Source organism: Diplotaxodon limnothrissa, linkage group LG3 (genome assembly GCF_057381915.1).
Source record: "Diplotaxodon limnothrissa isolate DT_005_m linkage group LG3, D_limnothrissa_male_GT1.1, whole genome shotgun sequence".
Classification (NCBI taxonomy): domain Eukaryota; kingdom Metazoa; phylum Chordata; class Actinopteri; order Cichliformes; family Cichlidae; genus Diplotaxodon; species Diplotaxodon limnothrissa.
This window is the reverse complement of record NC_140598.1, coordinates 60,583,584-60,595,039: the sequence shown is the minus strand read 5'-3', so window position 1 is coordinate 60,595,039 and position 11,456 is coordinate 60,583,584.

Below are 11,456 nucleotides of genomic sequence, written 5' to 3'. Positions count from 1 at the left end.
AAGCCACCAGCATTGTGCCTGATCGGATACACCCCTCTCACACACTCTTCACACTCTTGCCATATGGAAAAAGACAGCTTCAGCTGACAGAGCTGTGACGAGACGCCCATTAAGCCCAGATGAAAAGTGAGGCCGAGCAAAACCATGCTGACCTTAACCACTCTGCATTAAAGCTGTGCAGGACAGTGACGGACCAACAATGACCATCGGGCAGCAAAAAGGGCGTGCCAGAGACAGGAGGAGTAACTGAGGTCAGGAGGCACCTCAGAATGGACAAAACACCAGGAGAAAATAAGCTGAAGGCACAGGTGTCGGGGCTCGGCCAGGAGCTGACCTCTGAGAAGAGCCGAACAGCAGAGCCGCAAAAGGCCGTGGAGCAAAGCAAGGAAAACATCAATGGACTTAAATCTGATTTCTACGGAAAAGACTCTGAGGTTTCTGCCCTCAATAAGACCTCGAGGCATCAGAGCAGAAACTGAGCATGGCCCAGGAGGAGCTAGCTGAAAATCGAACCCATCAGGCTTGGAGTCCAAGACACCGGACTTGAAATCAGGCCGGAGCATCCTGGAGCTAGATGAGCAGTGTGATTTGTCCGGTCTGCTATGGAGCGAACGTTAGGGGGATGGCTTCCTGTCACCTCTGCCGTCCTCCGATCGCTCAGCGTCCTGGGCTGCCCAGCTCTGGACTGAACGCTCGGGCCGAGACACCCAAACAACCATGGACTCCATTCCCCTGGAATGGGACCACGACTACGACCTCAGCCGTGGGCTTGAGAGTGCAAGCAGGGATCCCAGAGAGCCTTGAGGCCTGTGTTAAACTAACAGAACAAAGATTGAGGTCTTCCACTGGGGAGGTGGAAGCTGCAGACTCTCCTATACACCTTCTGGATGTCAGCCGTTCCACCTGCAAACAAACGGACAGCAGTCGCACTTCTGCAAGCAACAAACGGACATCCAGACAATTGAGCTGCGTATCAAAACCCTGAAGGAAGACCGAAGCAAAAGGGTCAAGTTAAGGAGAAGCGAAATAAGGAGAAGATGCTGGACACTGGAGAAAAGGACTGCCTCAATTGGGGCCAGAACCAGTATGGACAGAACTCTGAGCAGCAGCACCAATGGATGCAAACAGACTGAAAAGGAGGAGGGCAGGACCCAGGGCACGCTTCAGGCCGTGGTTTACCCAGAACACTACAACAGGAAAGTGATGAACACAAACACACACATCTACATGCACCGACTCAGAGTGAAAAGAAACATACATATGAACATATGCACTCGTTGATTGAGGGAGAAATGACACACACACACACACAAATTAAAATGTTGATTCAATGAACTGAGAAGTGATCCACACACACACACGCTGATGCAATGAAGAATGCTTTACTAACAAATGCTGCACACAAACATCCAAATACGGAGTTGGTTACAACAGCAAGAACTGATTGATTATTTATTGCTTAAATGTATTTCATGCCACGCAGAGGGCATTTGTGTAGATTTAGAGGACATGGTCTGAAGCACTTTGATAATGAAAACAATGTCTGTGCGTGATGTCTGTTTATGGCTCAAAGCCTCCACTGAATTGTTTACTGTGCTTCACACAGTCTAACAAGGAGCAGTGGTACAGAGCGAAAATGATGAATGAATGGTGTGAGTTTTATTTTGAAGAGATTATGAAAAGGTTGTGTTGATTCAACTTAGTTGTTTACGTTTTTGCCAAGGTAAAGAGTTGGTGTGTAACTAGTGTCCACTATTGAGTCAAGTAAATCCAACATGTTTTGTTGGTGCAAAAAGGAGTTTTGGTTGATCTTTGGGTTTTGTTTGATACTAGGTTGATTCTATCAGTGAGGTTTGGATTGTTCTCTTTCTCTAAGAGAGAGAAAGATGGTTTGAACTTTGGACATGTTTGCAATGGGCTCCAGTATCTGTTATTATATGAGTGTTTTATTGTTTACGTTTGTTTTTGCTTTTGTTACAGTGCACTGAGATAAGAACATCTGAGAGGTGTGATCCACCGGTGGTGATATTTTGGTATTTTGTGAGTTCCTGATTTAACAAATCAGCTCTTTAATCCAGGCCTGAGAGATTGAACTTTAAAGCCCTATAAAATATTCTTATTGAAAACAGTCGCAAAGTATTTTTTCTCCATGATTATAATGAGCTTGGGAGAAAATTCACTTATATGGGACACTGATCCTGAAGCCTAAAAGGATTGCAGCGAGTCAATCCAGTCCAAAGAAGGAAAAACAAACAAGGAGCTGTTTCCTTTAAAATGATGACGTCATCTTGCTGGTGATGGAGCCTCGAATAGGCTGCGCGTGAGACTCCATTATCAGCAATATCTGGTATGAATGTGTGTGAATGTATGCATGTGACTGGACTGTGACGGACTGACGACTAAAAGTTTTAACTGACTTGGTACTGAGACAAAAACGGTGCCGACTTTAGGATTATTAAATGTCCACAGACAATTCACCCAGCCTGTAAAAGAAGGGTGGATGTTTTGTTTTGCTTTGTTTTGTCTGCAAGAACAGAAGAATGACAGAGACTAAAGAGCTGTAGCTTCACAGCAGTGTGAACTGCAGACTGAACCCTTTGGTTGCTAATTTTGAGCTACTGATGTTTGCATTAAGGAAATTGTGTTTTAGTAGCTGTGTTTTAATTAAGGTATCACATTATATTGTTGGGAATATTAAATGCTAAAGTGAAGAAAAGGTTTGATCCCACTCATGACTGAGCATGTTATTATTAACCATAGTGGGTCAATGTAGAGAGTGAATTAATTTTAGAGAAATAAAGAAAAAACAAACAAAAAACCCTCCACCGAGGTCTATGAATAAGAGGGGAATGATAGACAGCCACACTCAAAATGGAGATATGTAATGATAAACACTGGTCCCCGTCTTTTGGGCGCTCTCTTGAAGTAGTCAACAATTTAAAAGTAAGATAAAATAACAGGGGCATGTGCTGAGGGGTGGTGCTGCACAAGAACAAGAGTAAAATAAAGAAAATATTGTTTTTAGTTTTGAGAAGTGCAAATTAAAATGTACCATTACACTCAGAGGATCAATATGAAGCTTGATATTTGTTAATTTTGAATGAAGTACATGACTGGTGACTGTTCTGTCCTGAGCTTTTGTTTTTACAGCACCCGCTTGATCACACCAACAGTTTCTCGCCACCGAAGAGGGGTACTTGCAAAAAAAAAAACAAAAAAAAATAAAGAACGGGGAGGAATATCATCAAAACTGGAAAAAGGTAATCCCCAAAGGGGGTGATAACGCCATAACTTTCACTATGGTCAAATTCTCAAAATTTGACCCTCAAAAATTCTTCAAACATTTAGACACAAAGTGGAGATTTAGATAAATATAATGTCGTAAACCACATAAGCATGAAGTATTTGATTCAATAAGATGGTGAAATAACAAGCAGCAAAAGGTTGATCATGTTAATGGTGTTTATCCAAGGGTGCAGAGGAGATTATTATTATTAAAGACAACAAATGAAATAACGAAAAGTAGAAGTGGAAAAATTTGCGTTAACGGTAATAAAATCAAAAAAAAGAAATACTAACTAAAACTGTACTGAATGTTCACAAAACTAACTAAAATTAACTAGATTTATAGCAAAATGTGTTTGGTTGCATTGATGTGTGCGTGCCCTGCTATAGTGAAATTAAGGTAGTACGTTAGTCGAGTCGTCTGTGTTGCTGCTCCGTTCACGCGCAGAATCAGGTCAGGAAAAGTCGGGAGACAGCGCCAGAATAGAATTGAGGATGATTTTAATATGACTGTTTTGTAGACATAACAAGAGTCTTGTAGTGGAGAGGGACATAATGTCCTCCTGAGACCCAGAGAATAAGAAAAAACAGGGAGAAAATATTTTCGTTTTTTCTTTTTTCTTTTTTTCTTTTTTCTTTTAAATGAATCAAGTGTTATTAAAATAACAATCTCATAAGATGAAGATCAGGGACCAACCCAGAAGTCACTGACACTTCACTAGCTGTAAACTATTGGTTTAGGAATAAGTGATGGCACTGAACTTTCTATTTCACAAAAGTCAATTTATTTAGGATATCTGAGGAAGTACTGATTTTATTTGGAGACACAAAGGAACATTTGGCACTTCCCTCATCTCACATCTGTTTCATTGTTGTACCCAATCATTCTACAACTGAAATGCCTTGGACTGCTAACCATTTCAGGCAAGTGGAGTGAACCATATTTTGCTAGACTCTCATCAGATTGGGGCTTCCTTTTATTGATCTTTGGAGAGAAGTCTTCATTACTGGTATTATTCAGGTCTTGTTCACATGTTTGTCCCAGGTTTCTCAGCTAAGAGGAGCTTAAACTCCAGATACTGTGAGTTCCTTTCACACATTGAGATCACTGATAACTCTCAGCAACGACGTGATCTCGTAGAAACAATTAGGTGTTATGGATTCAACTATAATTGCGACTCTTATTTTTTACTTTACTGGAAAACATTTCTGCATTTTACCCATATTTTATTTTTAACTCAAAATCAAAATTCCAGATTCTACTACATGTTGGTTTTGCACCAGATAGGACGACAGATTTCAGGTGGCCCTGTGTCTTTCTCTATTACATCTGCCACTGCATCTCGATAATCTTTGTGTGGCTTCTAGTGGGTCCTGACCCTCTCATATTTTGAAAAATCTATGTTTGAATCTCCCTTAATAATTGTGTTAAGAATTCTCTCCGCCTTTGTCAAAAGTTGGGTATTAGGAAAAAGTGAAATAAATATAAATATAAAGTCCCAATGTGTAGAGCACACATTAATAAATTAGTCATGTTCCCTGTGAAAGTAAATGAGCCTAATTCTTAAAGACCCCTGAAATTATTTACTAGATGTTTATTTTTTGAATAAAATAAGAATCTGAGTTTAACAAAACATTTTAAATGTAAATATCAAGCTTACCTTTCTCTCTTCCATAAAATGTGCTTGTGGGCACGCCAGCCATTTTGAAAAGGTGGGAAAAACAATTGGCAAGGCCACACCCCCACACATGGGATATAATTTTAAAGGTTCTGTTGTCCTCTCTAAGAAACATCAGGACTTAGAGGAGTGGCAAGTAGAGTATGAGAGCTACAAGCAAAAAAAAAAAAAAAAAACTAAATGTGTACTACAGTGCGCAAAAATGAATTACTGGGTCATCAGGGGGTCTTGAGGGACATTTATAAAACAAAACAAAAAAAATCCCACAAACCTTAAAAGTGCACTTGAAAAGCTCACACAAGAGGGTTAACCTAGCTTACCTAGAAGACCTCATCAGGGGGAGCACACTCCCCCTCTTTTTAGAGCTCACCCACTTAACTCGCATCCCAAGAAAATAGCTAACCCCAGATAAGGCAGCGTGATGTATCCCGAGATAACAGGACTGGGACATCTAAATAAAGGTGTGAAACAATCGCCTTCAAAAGGTTATCAATTAACTTTAACCAAAATTAGGAACACTCGGTGCGGCAAGAATTAATAGCTATTAGTCTCAACACCCAAGGATAAGCAGAAGAGCATGACTGATATGATGGGACTGAGATTTTGTTACACTTAACTTTTGCAAAACACAAATAAAACTAAATTGAAACTAAGGATTTTCAGAAAATAAAAACTAGACTAAACTAGCAAAGAATTGGTAAAAACTAATTACAACTGGCAAAAAATTGAAAATCTGGAGTCGAAACTAAATAAAAAATAAAACCTAATGAAAATGGCGAAACGTTTAAAACCCTGGTGCAGAGATTGGCAAATCTGACCAGGAAACGTTATAAAATGGATTGTCAGGACAGTCAGCGTTAAAGCCACTTTTGACAGTCCATACTAGGATGGCATTGGACATCTTGGGGGTGGAAAGGGGTTGGTGTGACCAAGGTGTGGTTTGGCTTGTCGTATGTATATTTGAGATCATATGGCTCTGGATGGACCAGTTACCAGGGCATGGAAGGAGGACAGACTCATTAAAGGAGGAGAAGGCATTTCCTGGGATTGGAGATCCTCTGGGTGAGTGGTTGATTAAAAGCATGCATAAAATAGAAGTTATCTGTTGTTATTGATTGGTAATAGATTGATAATTGGCCACATTTACAGCTGTATTGACTTGTTGTGGACGTAGTCGACTTCAGGTTTAAACACTCTAATTAACAGGTTGAAAATAGTGACATTAAAGGAAGAGTATGCAGCACCACCCTGTCAGACGCCAGTGATGGTGGAGCTCACTGATGAATCAGGTGAGCTGGATTCATGGCTGATTCAAAACTAAGATCCCCCTGCTGTGGTCAGTAAGGGGAGAAAAGGGGGAAATAAAATCAAGAATTAAAGAGGCATTTATAAACGTTTAGGTGTCAAGTGAAACGGGACAAAAGGGGGTGTTATACTGTTATTTTCAATGTCAGCATTATTATTGTATGAGAATCATGCAACAAGCATTGCATCGATGATCATTTATTGAAGCTTTTGACCTTATACTAACATCTGTGTTCCTGTGATTGTTATAACCTCTGATGAATCTTCTATTTACAGGTGTTAGGATAATGATATAATTTTTCATTGCAGGTGTAACCATGATCATTTTCATACATATTGCAACTTGTTGCTCATTGTAGAGTTGTGCTCAAGTTAATAAGGGTTAAAAGCTACAGTCAGCGCGAATGTCTGACTGATCTATTGAGGGCAAAGGCTTCGAGCATAGAAGGCCACACGCGCTTACATAACATTGATATCATGTTATTCTTTGTGATCTTTTCTTCAATTATGTCTTTAAGGTTAGTTTAAATAGTGGCAGTTAATTAAACGACATTTATTAAAATATTAAATACCTGAGTCAGAACGTTACACGCGGATCACCTTAAGAGTCTGGGAAACTTTGTAGCTGCCTAACTTTTTTTTTTTGAATGTTCTAGCTCCGTTGATTTGACACATTGGAATGTGTCAAAAAAAAGGGGGGGGAAGGTTGAGCTTTAACATCAAACCAGGATTATTTGAACATTTTATAACTTCATTTGTGTCTTTAATAATTTAGGAATGGTAAAGCTTAAGCTAATAGCGGTCCGAGAAGACGGACCTTTTAGAGAATCAGTGAAAAAGCATAAACTATCACTTTCATGTTTAATCATTACTCATTGAAATGAACTGAATAGCGTTTAGAAGATTTGTTAATTTTTTGTCTTTTGTTAAAAAGAGGGGTTTCAATAATTTTCAGACACACCTTGCAAATGTGCTTATAACGAGTTGGCACTCGGCCTTTTGAAGGTCAGAAGCTTCGTTCGGCGTGACTGTCCGGACTGATAAAGTGTAGGAAATGCCTTGAGTGCAGAGGGCTAAATGCAAACACTGCTTACACACACATAAGATATGATTAGAATAAGTCCCTGGGACATTCTGAATGTTTTAGACCAATTTTGAATCACTAGAAGGTCAGTAGATAACAACATTAGATTATTAGGGTTAGGAAGAGAGGTGTTTTGGTTTTCTGTCTCTTACAGAGAAAGGAACAGACACCAGACGAGGCCACAGAGATACGAGGGTCCTTCGCAGCAGAGACAGATACAGTGACTGCCGAGACACCAACTGGGTCCAAGGGTCATGGCGTTTGGGCTCCAGCTAGTCACTTCAAAAGGATGAATCCCATAAATACAGCAATAACCATGAAGGGGTTGACGGAAATCCGGAAACACCAGACCAACGAAGTTCGAGAGGCTTTTGGGCAAAAAGGGGACACCTTCCTGTTCCTTTTTCTGGAGAATACACAGATCGTTGTTTGAAATCGGAGCAGAATAATCCCCTGATCTGTGTTACGACTGAAGGGTTGTCTAACCCCTGAGGTTGAAGTAAGAAGAACAGAGGATCACGCAACTGGACGATACTGGTAGCTGCAGCAATAAAATAAAGGTTAAGAGCTCTTCGGACAGAGGTTCTAGTCTACGTCTGAATGGTATAAGGGAACACCAAATAAAGCTGTGGGAGAACAGGGGAGTGTCATCTGGACCTGCTATCCTTGTAGTAATAGTTTGTCTTGCACCTGACTTGCGCAAACACAGAGGTCATCTTACATATGGTTTGCCCGTCAGGGGGACGAAGGACCTCAGGAGTGAGAAGAGATGAACCCGGCCACACTGGGCTACAGGGTGTTTGTGAGGTCATTATTCTAATGACCTCATCAGGGGGAATTGTAAAATTATGATATTATTTTATGCCATGTTATACCCCTAATTAAAGATTGTGAATTATTATGTAGTTTTAGTTTGCATTATTCTCCTGAATTAGAAGAAGCTGATAACTATTGCATTAGTTAAACTGATTTGCATTACATTAAATTGCTGACTTGTTGTGAATGAATGATATTGTTTTATGATGCATTATACTGCTGAGTTATAAGAAATCTAATTTGTCTGAGTAGAAGAGAACAGAGTGTGCTGGAGTTTTCTGCCCCATTTCAGCAGGAGCAGATAAACAGGGAGCCAAGGTCGTAGCTCAGGCGCTGTGTGAGAGAGAGCATGTGAATGTTTAGGCTTTGTATGATAAGGTGGAGGCACCAGAGGCTATAAAAGTTTGAGCAATGCTCCACCATTTTGAGATTTTGAGGCTGTCTGCATCAGTGTCCATCTCCCACGTGTGTGATCATTAAATCATCGTTTGACTCAACCCGGCCGGACCAGTGTTGTTATTGTGGTTTTTTCTCTTGTCTCCATCCCCAATATTTTGAACCTTAACAAGTCCCACCACAGCATCTAAATCAGGTCAAAATCTGGACTTTCCCTGGGCAATGGAAAAACCTTGATTGATTTTCTTTTTCCATACTTTTGTAGACTTGCTGGTGTGCTTAGGATAAGTGCCCTGTTGCATGACCCAATTTGAGCCAAGCTTCAGCTATCAGATAGATGGCTTCACATAGAGGAATTCATGGTCAACTCCAGTGTTCCCTCTAATTTTTCATGTGTCTGAGCGAACACACAAACTCCCTGAGCGATCCCTTGGACCACTGAGCGACATCAGACGTGTGCACTGTGGTCACGCCGGCATCGAATCCATCCAAGTTTCATGGTTTATTAAAAGAATCAAATTACAGCATTTACATTTATGTTAGACTACTTTTAATTAACTGCTTTAGCCCATTTACCATGAAAATGTAAAAACAAAAAAGCGTCACATAAGGACGCTGTCATAGCCTGTCAACCACGTTGATTAGCTGCGCATATACGCATTATTGGCTGGACTATGGGATAAGGTGGCATCGTTCCCATATGGGAGCAGCCAGTCACTTACTGACCAACACTGCAAAACAGAATTGTTAAAGTATTAATTTTAATTTCAATTCAGGTTAGATCTTTTTTTGTGCACAAAGCAGAATTTCTGTGCGCAGAGACTGTGCCAGCAGTGCGCAATTGCGCACGTGCGCAGCTTAGAGGGAACATTGCATAGGCCCACTAAAAGTTACAAAATAAGCTACTATCAAATACATTTACTGTAAACACATCAGAAGGTTCTTTATGTGGCAAAAAGTTAGATCTATACAAAATGTTGCAGGGAAACGGAGAAGGAGCTCGTATAGGTTTGAGTTTTATTCACATCTATTGTGCAGGTACAAATAGCAGAGTGGAAAACTTTATACTTTGTGTTTGCAAACATTAATTTATGAAGATTAATTAACATGAGTGTAGCACAAAGTAAAGGTGAAAGCAGTATTCTGACATGACAGTGCAATCAAAACACATTTTGCCACAACAATCTGTGAATAATTGTAACAAACAACTGTCATTTTAATATTGGACAAACTAGTTGTGCAGCCCTAACCTGAAATCTGCTGTTTGTTCTGAATGAAAAACGTTAGTCTTTGGTAAACATTTTAATCCCATTTATAGATGCAATATGTTATTTCAGTTAAGACTAAATGTTACCACACGTTCCCATCATTAGAGCGCATTTAAAGTGTGGAGAAGTCTGTGAAGGTTCTCAGTCATCCAGGTCATCGTAGTCTAAGGAGCTTGGAAAGAAAAGCGTCTGGACTTCTTTGAGTTACTTGAAGACGTTTCACCTCTCATCCGAGAAGCTTCTTCAGTTCTAAGGGTCAAATGGTGGAGAGTCCAAGCTGTATTGAAGAATTTCTAACTTCATGTAGGCTAAACAGCGGCCTAGAATTAGACTCAAAACCCTGCAGTGCCCAAAATAAAGGGGGCATTAATGTACCAGATTCTACAGAACACCAGAAATAACTGCTAAGATGGGTCCAACACATCTGAGTTCATGCTGGAGGAACTGTGGGACACACTCTGCCAACCACACTCATATATTGTGGCTCTGCCCTAAACTCTGTGTATTCTGGAGGCAGATATTTGATGCTCTCAAAGACATTTTCCAAGGTAAATATTCCACTAAGTCCTACAGCAGCAGTGTTGGGAAGGATTGCAGAACATATTGACTGCAAAGCCAAAACTTACTTGCTAAATATATGACTCACTGCAGCCCTAAAATGCATAACTATCAGATGGTTAAAACCAGATATAATCTATGGATCCAGTGAGTGTCTGTCTGATGGAACAAATTACATACTCAGACTACAGAAACAAGTCTTTGAGAAACGGTGGGGACCCATGTTACCTTTACTATTACAATGAAGAACACCACCTAGTTTTGTGAGCTCTCTCTCTCTCCACACACACACACACACACACACACACACACACACACACACACACACACACACACATACCCGTTTCTTGGGTTAGAGGGACAATTTCTGAAATTTTTGGCAAATCAGACTGGACATAGGGCTATGGGGACACCGGGTTCCAGAGGTGCTAGAGCTACAATATGCATATCAAAAATCATGAAAAAAATCAGCAAACCTATACACAACTTAAAATTTAAACATTTTCTTTGCTCAACTGAGATATAAAAAAGGCTATTTTTTCAGACATTCTGGTGGTTTGTAGAGACTTTTCTGTAGCTCGGTCTATAAGGACAGTCTGGTGTACAAGGTCAGTGATGTCATCATACATATACACAAAGTATAGTCTGTTCTGAAGGGACACATGGTGTGTAAAGCCAGTCTACTGTACACACACACAGTGAGTAAATCTGGTTTAAAAGGACACATGGTGTGTAAAGCCAGTTCACTGTACACACACACACTGAGTTAATCTGGTTTAAAAGGACACATGGTGTGTAAAGCCAGTTCACTGTACATATACTCACACATGCACTAAGTATAACCTTCTTAGAAAAGAACGTGTATTATAAGACTGTGACTGATACATCATTATAGTAAAATTGAATAAATTTGCTTAGGCTGCTGCCCCTGCGACCTGGCCTCGGATAAGCGGTTGAAGATGGATGGATGGATGAATAAATTAAAAAATAATAAAAAGACTATATTTTGGTTTTCTCTGATGAGCATTACAATCTGACATACAAGCTTACATAAAACACCACAGA